The 15057-nt window shown below is 42.1% G+C and overlaps 1 pseudogene; it reads left to right on the forward strand.

Moving 5' to 3' along the window:
• The first annotated feature begins 9683 nt into the window (after positions 1–9683).
• Positions 9684–9884, forward strand: LOC116393744 (uncharacterized; annotated as a pseudogene).
• Positions 9885–15057: the final 5173 nt, after the last annotated feature.

Here is a 15057-nt window from a genome sequence, read left to right on the forward strand (position 1 = left end):
AGCACACACGCACACTTAAAGAAACACATGATTTCGTACCATCATGGCAAACGTCTGAGGTGAGCCACAAACGTTCCTCTCCTCTTGACCTCTTTAAGAGTAACTAAGCGAGTGTGTGTGTGTGAAATGCCGGGCTGCGGTTTTTAGGCCACGGTTCAATACTAAGTAAACTTTGACCACCACAGGGAGCTCTTACTCTTTCCAAAACGATAAACCACAGCGAGATCGCCACTGTTACGGCAGTTAGTCAAGAGAAAAACGATGCCGTCCCTGAAATCCAGCGGTTTACCAATTAAACTTACGACGCACTGTAACACACATCATGTTAATTTAAGATAATTTGCCTTGAGCCAAACATGAAGGGACAATTACGCTTGAAAAAGTATGGAACGATAAAGAGGAGGTCGTGGTTAAAGTTACAAATAAAAAGCAATTCAGTGATAAATTGCTTCAGTTTAGTCGATATTTAGTTACAACAGGATGTAGCACCAGAATAGTAAGATCCTACTCAAAACTGCACAAATGGGCTTTACTTACAACACATTTGAATTATTCAAATACAAAGATATGTTACTTGCCCTGATTACTGCCTGAGTACATCACCAAAATTAGTACAAATTTATCAAGTTGATCTTAAAAATAAATATCGTTAAAGTTATATTATATCTAGCAGGCAGGACTGCAGTCTGAGTGGCTATGGGCCCGAGGGTTCGGCCACAAACATTTTTCTCCCAATCACACTTTTAATTTGAAAGTTCAGAAGTCGCAAATGATGTAAGGAGAAAAGAGGGTGATCATTATTTATCCGGATTACAGGAAATTGCAAAATTAAAAGTTGCAAATTGAATAATAAGGTTAGGAAAGTAGTAAAGTGTGTGCTGGCTCTATCTCAGTACTGCTGGCTGTGGTAGGAGCTTTAACAAATTATCATTAAGTTACTTTAGACGTTCATACAAAAGGGAGATTTTAGCAACTTTCACAGAAATGTCTCCCTGAACAAGAGAGAAGAATCAAATTAACACATAGTGAGCAAGGAGAGGAGGAGGTGCACGGAACAAATGTCAAGGGAAAACTTGCAGGGGAGTGTGTGTGTGTGTGTGTGTGTGTGTGTGTGAGGTTTTGCTTGCCTGCACCTAAACAGGGCTGCTGGGGCCAGGTAGGGAGTTGAGGGATAGTTGTCGACACACAAAAGATTGTGCTTTTTGTCACCCGGAGGAAGGCTGCATGCCAAAACTCGTAAGTGATGTAGACAGACGACATGCCTGACAACATCAAGAGCACATGGCTCAAATGTGTGTGTGTGTGTGTGTGTGTGTGTGTGCGTGTGTATGCACGTGTCCATAAGTGTGTGTTCTCATGTGTGTAACTTGTGCATGCACATGGCACGGTGGGCCTCAAGAGACAGATTTCTCCGTTTGATTAGTTTCCTTTCCCAGGCTTGAGCTCCCCTCCTCCAGCAGCTTAAAAGGAGAATACATTTAGAAGTGTTGTACCCCTTGTTACTTTTTTATTGTCTTGTTTTTAGTTTGCTCATTTTTTCCTCATTTTCTAAAATAAAAACTTTATAGAATCAAAAGGTATCTTAAAATAAACAGAGACGATGCAGATAAAAATAGCTTTGTGTTACAGTGAAGTTTCTACGATAATGTGATTGATGACTCATGACTTATCCATCCTCAAATAACCAACTGGAGGTCTCTGCATTTGTTTCATGTTTTCTGTAATGGATGATCAACTGTAGTTTTCAAATCTTTGGAAGTCTTTTTTTTTTTTTTCAGTACATAAACAAATGTCAGCTTCTTTTGAAGGGAGGAAAATGTTTAACTATGTTGACTTTGAGCACATGCCAGTTTCAATAATGTAAAGACGAAGGGCACCCAAAGAAAAAGCCTCAGAGAACACATGACATCCCCCCCCCCCCTCCCTCTCTCTCTCTCTCTCTCTCTCTCTCTCTCTCGCTCTCTCTCTCTCTCTGGCTCTTTCTGTCTCTCTCCCACCTTGCTGGTTTTGTAGAAAGTCAATATTGACCTTTCGTCATAAAGCAGGGCGTCAGATCTAATGTAATTTACTGTGTTCAGTAAAACTCCAGAGATGTAAAGGAGGGAACCCTCACCCACACGCCCAAACAAACACACGTGAGGACATAAGGAAAATTATTTTGAATCTTGGCTATGTTACGACGAAAGCTGTGAAATGGAGAAGATGTAAGGGGAGAGAGGAGGGAGAGAGGGTCAGGAGAGGATGACAACATGGAGAGGCCTGGAGGAGGCGTTAAAGGCCAGTAGGTGAGAGCGTTTAGCGGAGGGGACAGACAAAAGAGAGGCGAAAGCTTGAGACAGAAACTGGAGGGCAGTGAAGGGGAAAAAAGAGTGGAGACAGGAGGGGTGAGAGGAGTTTCAGGGTGGCAGTGAAGGCTGAAGCTCTGCAGGAGTTTGGGAACCAGTGAACCTTGCTCTATCCCCCCCACCCCTCCTCTTCTCATCCCCCTCTCCATCAATGTGAGGAAAGCCTCCTGGCGTGTCGGCAATGCGTTTCCCATGAGCTTTAACATGCGGCCCATTAACCCTTCTCTGTAACGTCCTGCGCTGTTATTACTCTGTATTCTGTGGAATCTTTATGGGAAACAAAATAATATCTAGCAGAATAACATTTTAGGGAATGCCAGGGTGATTAAGATAAAACGATAGAAGGCCGTGGGGAGGATGATGACGGTCAGTGTCATGACAGTGACACAGTGGTTATGATTTTCAGACACTCGTTCCACTACTTTGGTCCAGAGGGAAACGTCTTGACTCAGCAGATATTCATGGTTCCCAGAGGATGAATTAACTCATAAAGCATCTCAACAACTTTTGCATTAAAACCCTATACTTAACCCGATACTTTTGATTACTTTTCAATGATTTTCTTTCTCGTTCTATGCCAATGCTTTATAAAATACTAAGGCTGAGGCAGAATAGTCCTTTTCATAACCTCCTTTCCTTGACCTCACGAGGTGAAGGAGAATTCACAAGGACTTATGAAAAGACAATCGCAGTGCTAAGAGAAGCCCATTGCACTTACAATGGGCTATGTCATTATGCGACGGGTCTGCCATGGTGCTGCCGCAAGGACTTGTGGGACGGCGTTATCTCCTTTCATTTTGTAAAGGATGGTCCAGTGTATCCTCCTATGAGAAAGGAAGCACCTTTCCTTATCATTCATGCGATTCTACCAGCCCTTATCATGGCTGTCACCTAACACTTCCGAAACATTTCACTCAGTAAAGAACCCTCCTATAAGCAAAAACGAGCGCTACAATACTTGCTGGACGTAACTCTTGATGTGTGGAGTTAGGACAGGAAAGAGGGAGAGAGAGGGGGACAACATGCAGTAAAGGGCCTTAAGCCGGGGCTGCTGATGCTTCTACCAGGTGAACTACCAGGGTGAGCATCATTTTCAAAATTGTCATTTAGCGTAATAACCACGACCATTTCTACATATTACAAAATTGATGATGGTTGAATTGCATGAAGCTCCTTCAGTTTCCTGGTCCTGGTGTAGTGCATGTTGGCTCCATAGACTGTATAACATATGGATGTAGCATCTGTGATGTCAACCATCGCTTCTTGGCCGTGACAACACAGCCTCACAACTCTAAAAATGGTCAAAAAGGTGGATCGTCGGTAGAGCTGAAGCGGGCCCGTGTGACGAAGCAGAACAGACAGTTAGCAGCTAGTGACTTAAGACGGTACTCACCTGTCACTCAAAGCGTCCGTGCACTTAATTATGCACGAATTTAAGCATTAATATAATTAAAACAGGTGCATTATATAAAAATGCACCCCTGTTAAGTTGTCATGAACGGGGAAGTTAGCTGTAGAGACCAAAAGCGCTTTTCGAACCAGGCTGTAAACATGTTTATTTCTGCTGTAAAGTTGGGCATTTTTACATCCATGGAGTTGAAGCCTCAAGTGGCCATTCGAAGAACTGCAGTTTTTTTCTTGAGCATTGGCTGTATTTCTCAGCCAATGCTCAGGTTGCCGCTTGACCGGTTCGCTGTCACACTGTCCCGACTCACCGGGACAGCCATTGCTAATGTTATTAGTAACACCTGCTATGACAGGTCAAATCTGAGATATTGTAAAGGTCAACCCTCTCATAGTAATCCGCATAATTGTGTCACGTTTAAATAAAGAACACTTTGAAATGAAGGTATAGAATTAATTACAGTTTTCACATATCTGATGCTTAATATCTCAGAAACACTTCCCTCTGAGACACAACCAATGAATTCTTGAAATGTGTAAGACTGATGGGAAGAACTGACTCCCCTCTCCCGTGTTCATGTAGGGAGTGATTAGATTCAATGAAAAAGCCTGTATATCAGAGAAATCCAGATACGCAGACAGACAGCTCTGAGCTAATCCAGCAGCATATCAAAGAAAGTCAAGGCCCCTGAGAGAGATGGAGGGAGGGACAGTGGAAGAGAAACAGACAGATGAGGGAGAGAGGTCAGGAAATATAGAGGAGTTCAAAGAGGGGATGGAGAAAGAGAGGAGGGTCCAGGAGAGAGTTAAGAGAGTTCAAGTGTAAAATTAAGAGAATCAAACCCTTTGTAATCTGCTACTTGCCCACTGACCAACCACTGGTTAGCCATTGCTCACTGGATCTCTTAAATCAGCTAAAGCTGTGTCAGCCCTTTTAGATTTATGCAGGGCTTTTCTGTCTTAAAGGTGATTTTATTGTCTCCGCCATCATCCGGATGAAGCATGCTGCCAGAAAAAGAGTATCCAGCAAATTTATGTTGCTAATGTCCCACATAAACAGCGTGGACTTATTTTATTCTTGATTCATTTAGTACAGTGAGCACAGCACAGTGAGGAGGTAAGTGTGTTTTGTCTGAGCGACCCCTAAAGCCCGGAGCTGGTCGGCCTTATCAGCCTCCTCTTGTCCCGTTGTCCCTGGCGACACATCCCACCTGGAGCGAGGCCAGCACCCCATTAAGGAGATCAAAGCTGGGTAAAGTGGATGAAGCTCTCTCTCTCTCTCTCTCTCTCTCTCTCTCTCTCTCTCTCTCTCTCTCTCTCTTAGTTTCATTACATGTGTTTGTACCTGACAGGCTTTTTTCTTTTTATCTCTCTCAATGTCATAAAAACTCTCTCACTTGTCTTTTTTGTTGTTTTCGTGAGCGAGGTTAATGGAGACAAGTGACAGAACCTGTTGAGAATTGGTTAATAATCATCATCAGTGACAGTTTGCAGATGTGGTTGGCTACGCTGGCAATGAGGCCTCCTGTCAACCTCATGTGTTCAGAGATTAAAAAAATGAATCAGGCATATTTTACTTTCTGTTTCCTCTTTCGCACAGAGGCTAATTACTCCTAACCGTCATCACTTTGCTAAGTGGGCAGTACCTTCAAGACAAAGTCCTGTTTCACTACCCAAAAGCATCCAAAGCGACCTGTCCACTCAGCCACTTCAACCCTTCATATTCAGCAATGTTTGGCTATATTGACCACAGAAATTCCCTCTCCCTGTTTGTGTCAGTTTTAAATATGAAACAGACAAAAATGCAGCGATGTCATCTACAAATACAGCTGGAAGAGGGTAACACAAACAGAGAGCTCGTGTTACTATGTCTCCTCGCTCCGTTTTCTATGTTTTTAGGGACGGTAGCAAACATGTGAGGTGCTCTCGGAGGCCCTCGTCTTCTGTTCACGGTGGAAAGGGGAACTGTCTGAAAGGAAGCCAACTTGCAAGTGTGAAACGTTTCCAAAAATAACTCCATTACTGTAAGAGTAGCATGAGGTAAAAATGAATTAGAAGAGACATGCAACTCTACGCCATTGCTTTCATAGTTACAAGAAGCCAATAAAGGGAGTGAGGCTTGTATACATTACATTATCTTTTTCCTTTTAAAAAAAGCAAATTAACATGATTGCACAGCAAATAAATCTGTAAGTTTTATTCCAGGAGACAGTTGAGATAAGTGGCTTGTAATGTTATCCGGCAGTAAACGTACAGTACTTGTGCATATGTTACATACAGTCCATACATATTGCCCGCATGTCTCCTGTCTGACACACTGTCAAACAGTATAACAATAGTGACCTGTTGCAGCTATTAAACACTCATGAGGAGAAAATATTCATCTTGTGATTTGGCAGCTTGTCACCTCTCATATTCATATCGTGAAGTAACAGTCAGAATACAGAGAGGTGGCGCAGTAATCATGTCATGTGTGAATGATATCGTCACGCACTTTGTTTACCGTGAGCTGCCAAGCTGGCAGGCATGAGGAGTCACAAGTGGATTTTCAAAAAGAGAGTTTTATTTATCCAAAAATGACACAAACAATTACAAAAATGATCTCCCACAAAGGGGAACTTATATAATGGCTGATCAGACTATTTTTTACTTTTTTTCTTCCTCTGGATGTTTTGCAGTATGTATGTCAGTGGCCTCTTTCTTAAAGTTGCTATATGTAAAATGTAGCCATATGCTCCAAACAAATAGGGGTCAGCATTTCACCTTTGGTTCATACAATCTTAATTTACAGTCGTCAGTAATAAAGAAAAAAAGCCAACTACTAACTAACAACAGGGCAATAATACCTAAAATTTAACCAAACTGCTGAAAACTCTGAGAGCTGGTCAACACACTGCTATCTATAATCTTCACGAGTGGCGTCAGCCTACAGTTAACGTTAGCCATCTGTGTGTTTGTTTGTTTATTGGACTAAATCCAAAGTGGTAGAAAACGACCCGTTCTTTTTGTCCTCCCCGCGGCTAGGCACCAGTCAGCAGCCACAGCAACTCAAGGCCATAAGTCACAGCGGTTTGGTGAAACGCTGGGTCAAACCTGCATAACACCAGCAACAGAAAGTTTGCTGATCCGATAAGGGGTCTTGGATCTGACCCACGGTGTGTGTTGCATTGGCTAAATTCAAGCTAATGCTAACTGTCCCCGTCTCCAGCAACTGCGGCAGACTAAACTCCTGGCGATGTAGCCTCCTGGCTGTCAATGGAATATTTCTTTGGCCCTCTCCCTTGGAGGATTTGTTTAAAAGTTTTCTGTGGTGCGCAATATTTGTTGAAAGAGAGGAGACCACATGGAAACTGGTTTGTGTTACCACATGAAGGATCTTGAAAAGAACTCTAGATGCTGGAATTGCAATTTTGGGAGTTTGGCTTCATTAAGCTCCAAGATGGTCCAGGAAGACATGAACACACAGAAAATGTCTAAACCTTAAGTACATTTTCATCTCGAGAGGTTTTTTTTAACACAATGAAGGTTACTTCTTGACAGTAGAAACACATAAAACTAAGGAATAATATTTAAAAAAGCATATTTTAGAGGTAAACAAAACTACTACACTGCTATTCAATACATACTTGATTTACCTGCCTAATTAGTTTCTCCTTAGAATCGATCAGCAAATTAAACTCAGTAATTGTCTTATTGCATCAAAACAACACTTTTGGGATCTGGGACCAAGATCCAAGTCACAGAGAATCCCAGAATGTCCCCTGTGAAGGACAAAGAGACTCAACTATGTCGCTTTGTATGTGAAGTAATCTCTAGTTTACTGTGAGACAGCATCACAGGTGCAGTCTAGTTTGTGTGGGAGAGGAATGTGCAGATGTATCTGTGTGTATTCTACAGTATCAACAAGCACGCATGAGAACGTGATGCCTCCAAAAGGGAGCAGGCAGGATCGTAAAGTAGTAATACTTTGTTACTTCGTGGATGTGAACTTTGTTTGTGTGTCTTACTTGCACACTGTCTGGATTGCATCTGTGCACTGCAACATGGACATGGACCGGATGTGTGTGCTGTTTGGATGCTGTGCTGATGCAGCCGAATAATCCCCATTGACTCCAACTAAATCTTTCCTCCCAAGTGTACGCCCTTATTTCCTTTTTTCTTTTTTCTTCACTGGTATTATATTAAGGTTTACTTTTATGGCATTTGGAATTTTCCACCGCTGTGTAGTGGGATTTTTTTGGATAATCTGCTTGCCTGTTATTGGCTGGCTGAGGATCTGAGGAGTGGAACTTGTGAAAGTCAGGGCAGGAGGGACCACTAAAGACAGTTCCAAGCCCACCCCTTGATCTAATAGTCTACAGGAGGTAACACTAATGATGGTTTGTAAACACTATTAGGGGGTTTATTCTGAGCAGCCAATGTACCTAAACACAGTACACAAACACTCGCAGTGTCCGTCCGTCCTGGGAGAGGAACCGTCCTCAGTTGCTCTTCCTGAGCTTTCTTCCGTTATTTCCCCCATTAAAGGGGGTTTTAGGGGTCTTTCCTTATACGAAGCGAGAAAGACAGAGGGTGTTGAGCACAGTAAGGATTGTAAATTAAAGATACTTTATCAGTCTCCATAGTCAACTCACAAACAGTGAGTCCCTGTAGAGGGAAGTACTCTACGGGCTGTGGCTACTGGCACAAAAGCCATTTTCCAATTACAGTAAGTCTTGTCATCACTCTTCTCGAGTACCCATGTTGCACTGGCTATAAGCCACCACTACTTCCTGGATGGAAACAGAAGGGAGTTTTATACCTTTTTTGTTGTTGAGCGTACAATTATTCATAACGAGCTGGTTCAGTGTCAGACTGAATGGTTCAGTGAGAACTGTGGGTTGTGGGACTGAAAACTCCTGTGACATATACGTCAAACTGGAGAATATCGAATGTTGTTTATATGCACCTGAGAAAAACAAGACTTGGGCATTCTGACCACAAGACACTGACGATGTGATATCCCTGGTTTGAGTATGGCCGGGTGCTTTCCCCATCTTTCTTTCCACTTGTTCGATCTATCTGGTCTATTTACCTGTTTAAAGGCAGGGCTGGTAATCTTGAGAAAATATGCTAGATTAAAAAAAAGATATCGCACCCAAAAACCCAGCCCAGCTCCTTTTCAATGTTTTGTTTTGTTTTTCAAAAGTTGCCAAATCTCGCCAGGAAGTTGCAAAGTCAGCAACGCTGGCAACCTTTCGGCCGTCGCTCCAAGCCACTCCCCCGAACATGGCTATTGTTAGTATAGCAAAATATTATTACTGGGAATAAGATGTAGTGATTTGGAGGGATATTTTGTAACACTCAGCTGAAACATCACTTTAATTGAGTGCAGATGTTGGTGTGAGGACCCATGAGTATGTGGTCTATTTTACCTGAGTCCAAAAACAATTGTGAGGACAGCCCATTGCTATTTCTTTTGGACTGTGTTTTTCACAGCCGAACTGGTTAATGCCTCTCCGTGTTAGTTTTCTTATGTTCATTCATCCAGGAAAGTTTAACTGATACATGCGCTTTTTCACCAAACGACCGCTCCGTATTCCTGTGTGAATGTAACTGATTTCTAGTGTGCAGCAGCTCTAAGTGAACAGCTGTTCTGTAGAAATGAGTCTAACTCCTCGTTCAAGGAGGACTCACCAGTAGCGCTTGAGAAAGACTGCTTCTTATTAAATACTCCCTGACCAGCATTGCCAACCTTGTCTGGGGATTTGAAGTAAATCCTGTAAGAAGCCTGCAACCTTCGAGGTTTGATCCCTCGTTTTTGTATCCTGTCTTTCACAATAAAAGTGATTTAACTCATTCCTTGCTCGAGAAGTGAACCATCTTTGGACCATCTGTTCACTGTCACAATAATATGAATTAATGTCACACTGTCACAGATTTTTAATCTGTGCTCTGAAAATACTGAAAATGTAGGGATCGTTTTTATAGTTTCTGACTTGATAAATGTGTTTCTAAAGTGTTTGGTCTCATGATGATGAGTTGTGATGTTCCCTTCCGAGCGTGGAGCAGATAGAGAGTAATGATTCCGTTTTCATGCTCTTTGTCCTTGATGGCCGTTTTGTACTTCCTAAGGGGCGGCTGTGGCTCAGTGGGTAGAGCGGGTCGTCCTTTAACAACAGGTTTGGCGGTTTTATCCACGGCTCCTACCGTCTGCATGTCAAAGTGTCCTTGACTGAAACACTGAACCCCAAGTTGCTCCCTATGCACTTCACAGCAGCCCACTGCTCCTAAAATGTGAAGAATGGTTTAATTTCCTGTATGTATGTATATGACCATTGTGATAAAGTTTAAGTTTCAAGATAATATACAATATATAATAATCTAATATTATTCTCCAGAAAACTAACTATAAACTTATTGTTTAAGGGACCTCAGTAGAGCTGCACGTGTCCGAGTCTTCTTTTTATATCTTCTAATACTGTAAAACAAGAGGCCTTGTTTTTACGCTCACACTTGAAGGCATCGCGGGCCCTCACAATCAGCAAATGAGCGACCTCCGCCCGCCACCGAGTGAGGGGGAGTAGGAGCGAGAGACAGAGGGAGGAGGAGAGGAATGCTAGATGGAGTGGGGCAGTTCAGTAGTCATGCTTACTTAACTTTGTGGGTTAATTACCATACTGACAGATTGATTACTGAGAGTGACAGAGGAGGGGGGTCAGGCAGCAGCTCCCAGCTGTACTCCTTAACCTTCAAACACTGTGTGTGTGTGTGTATGTGTGTGTGTGTTAGTGAGAGAAAGTAACTGCAACTGGTAATTGGGGAGTGTTTGAAATTGTTGTGTGAATAATAAATGGTTAAAAAAGTATTTCCAGACCTTCATAAATGTACAACATTGGCTGGTTGACTGCAGAATTTGTCTCTCCCTTTGTGTGTGTGTGTGTGTGTGTGTGTGTGTGTGTGTGTGTGTGTGTGTGTGTGTGTGTGTGTGGGTGGGTGTTGGACACCTGGAGCTTGAAAAGAGTGTTTAGGATGTCTGTGTCCGTATACTTTTCAGTTCAAGGGTCGCTGCAAAGGTCCTCCATGCCACTGCAGTTGGAAAACAAATACATCAACACACACACACACACACGATCATTTTCTTGTCAGTGGGTTCTGGCACTGGTCACATGATCGTGTTAATTATCATTTCTGCTGTGGCAGATATAACATACAAACTTTTAAAACTATCACATAGACTCTGCCCAACACACATACAGGTAGTAACCGCAAATGTGTATAAGAATACACTGTAATTGCACACTTAGATTTGAGCTGTGTTTAATATTTCAAACATGGTTGAATGAAACAAGTCGCTTGACCTCACGCACTGAACCCGACACACAGATGTGTTGACACTAGTTTCAAAACATCTGTTTTTTGTTTAGTTTTAAGGTTCATTTGGTACACAAGACACAAGCACATCAAGTGTCTGACTACTGCACGAGGTCTGTGTATGGTTATGTGTTTTGTATATGTATTCAGGTGCGTTCATGTGTACCTCAATATATAATAAATGAATAAATAAGACGTAACTATCAATGTACGCACTCTAATTTAGAGCTTTCACATCTGCCCTGCACAACCTCACCGACCTCATCCTTCTGACATTACAGATCCTCTGTGCAGCGATGCGAGGGATGAGACAGGAGACGGAGAAGGAAGTAGCTTAAGTGTTTTTTTGGTCTTCGTCTGTTGGGGATCAAAGCTGGCTCCTGCTATACGAGCTGTCTCTCTCATAAGGAGGATTAGTACGAAACAAATGCAGCTCCAGAGGAGGAGGAGGAAGAGGAGGAGGAGGAAGAGGGGCGAGTTCCCATGCGTGCATTACAAGCACAAGGAGGCCAAGACGACAACTCATTTGTAAAATATCCTGCAAAGGATTTTGATAATAATATCCACAAACACAATCTCACACACAAACCGTCCTTTTGATGCTGTGATGGGTCAGTTTGCGGAAGCCCTTGTTCAGCCAGCACCAAAGCAAATGAAACTCCGGAGAGTTGAACAAGTACACTTTCTTTGGTGTGTGTGTGTGTGTGTGTGTGTGTGTGTGTGTGTGTGTGTGTGTGTTTGTGCAGTATCTGAGTTAATTTGCTTTCGACAGAATTTGAAATTGCCAACAGTTGGGCCCCAATTTTTATTGACCAGTGTTGAGAAATATCTAGAAATCTGTAATCTGCATTTGTTAAATTCGGTCAATAAATATCAGAAACTATTATAGGTTGAAGGGCAGACCCTGTCTCCATGCCTATATTAGGCCGTCCTATTTCATATCAAACTAAAATAGAGTCGTGCAGCTGTCTGCCCCACCTGACCAGCACCCTCACCACGCAGGTGACTCTGCCATCAACACCAAAACACACACTGTAAAATCCTATACAGTTTGTCTATCAGAAGTGTGTATGTGTGTGTGTTCACAGCGCGTGCCTGTGAAGTATGCAGGACAGGAATGGCTCAACGGATGCCTCGAGTAGTTCTCATTAATAGTGCTGTTCGAGCAGTGTGACATTTCCGTGGCCTGTGCCTTCTTCACACGGTGTTTGTGCCAAAACCAGCATGGCCGCAAAGTCCTAACCTTGCCGGGCCATGACAAGCACGCCATCACGCTGACAACCTTCATAAGTGCATGTGTGGTCAAAAGATGAGTCATGAGACTGAACCTGCAGGGAGATTCTCACTTGTGCCAAATGGACTAAATGTTTAAAGCATTTATGGCACCATGAGGATGCTGGGATGTCTGGTCCAGGCAGTACGTGGTAGAACACACTGACATTTAGCGTGCATGCTGTATAATCGCAGAGGGACATGCAGCAGAACTGAGTCATTTAATTTAATCATGGAGCCCCGGATGGGTGGTGTTTACTGGACTGGAACTGATACAAATGTATCATGTTGTTATTCCAACACAGAAAAATACACAGTGACTTCAAACATATGCATCATAATCACTCTGATTTTGTTGCTCTAATTAGCAAATTAAAATAATAAACTTAAAGGTATAGTTTAACGTTTTGGGAAAATACACTTTGCTTTCTTGCAGAGAGGTAGACGGTAGGTCTTAAAGAGACAGGGGCTGAAACGGAGAGCTTCAGACATTAGATAAATACAGTTATATTCAGAAAGACAAATAATATGTTTTTTTTAAGAGTGGAATTGATCTTCTCATGATACTCTCAGTAACAAGTGTATTTTACAAAATGTTAATATAAAAAAAAAAAACATCAACAGTATAACACAAAGAACAAAGAAAATTGAAAAGTGGCACAAAAGTCATAATAAAAAATAAAAAAACAAGCCACTAAGAGCAGCATAACAACATTAAGATAATAGACATTTTATAAAAGGTTTCTTGGCTGGCTAAACTCATAAAGTTCATTTAAATTCTGCCTGTGTTCAATCTAACTATGCAAAATGAAGATAAACAAACTGAAGCGACCAAACCCCAGACTGAAGACAGCAAATTAACTATGTCTGCACACACAGGCCTCAGCACACTATAACAGTGTTGTTTGGGGGTTACCAGGCTTGTAGCTGTGCCGGGTCAACACACATTTCTCTCTAAAGTGACAAGCAGCGGGGCTGACATGTTCAGAGCTGTTTCACTTTGTTTCCTTTTTGTACACAAACAACATCCCACTGTCATCACTCCATCCTTCAAATACCAAAGGGCCCCCTTAATACGGCCTCAGCGTTGGTCTCTCATCAGGGCCCCGTGGTTTCTCTTGGAAAGCACGTCCCCAAGGAGGGAAGTTTTACTCAATGCAAGCTCAGAGCCTCACATCCAGAATAACAAGATATAACCAAACATGCTCTGCTGATCTTGCTGCTTTCACCACATCCTCACACAGAGGGGTTTTTCTTCATTGAAAGGTGCGTTCCAAAGGACAATGCCCCACCTCGCCCCTCCTCATGTCTTGTGACATTAGGATTGCATTACACTCTGACTGACAGAGCAACACACCCTCCCTGATTGTATTTTACAGCTGGTAGTCAATCTCTCATCCTGTAAACCTGCCGGCCTGTGTTAGTGTTAGTGGGAGTTTTCTCACAGGTTATCACTCGATCACAGCTGTTTTTTCTTGCTCTCTGGCTGTAATTTAAGCTACTCTGCGATGATAATGGATTTAACAGGTTCCTTTTAACAGCACTCTCACCAGATGTGCAAGGCAGCCTCGGGATGGACTGGTAAGTATGACTTTGTCTTCCTTTCGTCTAAGGTGGTCCTCCATTTTCAACCAGGTACATCTCACCTGGAGGTCCTCGCCACGCCTCTTGATTATAGTAAACCTTCCTGACTTTCTCTGCCTCATCTGATCCTCTCTGAACTCTTTTCCTCACAGCTCATCCACTGCGAAAACTCCAGACTTAAGACTCCAGACTCCTATGTGCTGATAATTGTCTTTTCTTATTCTTTAGTTTCCTCATCCCTTTTTTTTTTACAAAAAAAGCCTTTTAAAACTAAAAGCAATTACTTCAAGCTGACAGTTTACATCATCAGTCAACTCTCTTGTAATCAAGTATTTATATCCCACTTGTCTTAAAGGAATAGTAAGTAATAGAAATAAGGAATTCAGAATAGTAACATTGCGACAAATGAACTTACTGTCTTTATTGCTGCAGAGAGTTGAGTAAGAAGATTAATACCACTCTTGTATTTTTACATTAAATATGAAGGGCGAGTTTGAAGATGGACAGCGTAGCTTAGCATGACGACAGCTATCCTGGCTCTTCCAAAGTGAACAAAATCGGCATAGTGTAAAGTTCTTTAATTATCACATTATACACCTGTGAGAAACAAAAGTGTAAGACTCGACATACTGTCACAGGTGTTTTCACTTGTGTTGCTGATTAGATCAAGCATTTTTGTGAGGACATTAGGTATTTATAAGAGTGATAAAGTTATAAATTGCCCCACAACAAAACTAACAGGAGAGCCTGCGAAGTCCTAGAAAAAATATTTTCTATCATGTTGCACATTATTATGTTTAGTGCATAAGATAAAAAGAGATATATCTATATCATCTTTCGGGACCATGAAGGCTCCACAATGTAACTGGGAAAGGAGCCATTTTGCATTGTGAGTACTGTTTGATACTTTAAGTACATTTTGCTGATACTTTTACTTCTAGAATTTCGAATTTCAAGACTTTTACTTGTATATTTGTACCGTGGTATTTACCATTTTTTAAAATCCACTGAGCACTTGGAGAAGAGATCAAGATGGCAGTGTGATGCAGCCAGGGGGAGGACGTACGGGATGGGTACAAACACTTTTTCCTTCAGACAT

The sequence above is a fragment of the Anarrhichthys ocellatus genome, unplaced genomic scaffold (genome assembly GCF_004355925.1).
Source record: "Anarrhichthys ocellatus isolate YVR2014 unplaced genomic scaffold, GSC_Weel_1.0 scaffold34, whole genome shotgun sequence".
Classification (NCBI taxonomy): domain Eukaryota; kingdom Metazoa; phylum Chordata; class Actinopteri; order Perciformes; family Anarhichadidae; genus Anarrhichthys; species Anarrhichthys ocellatus.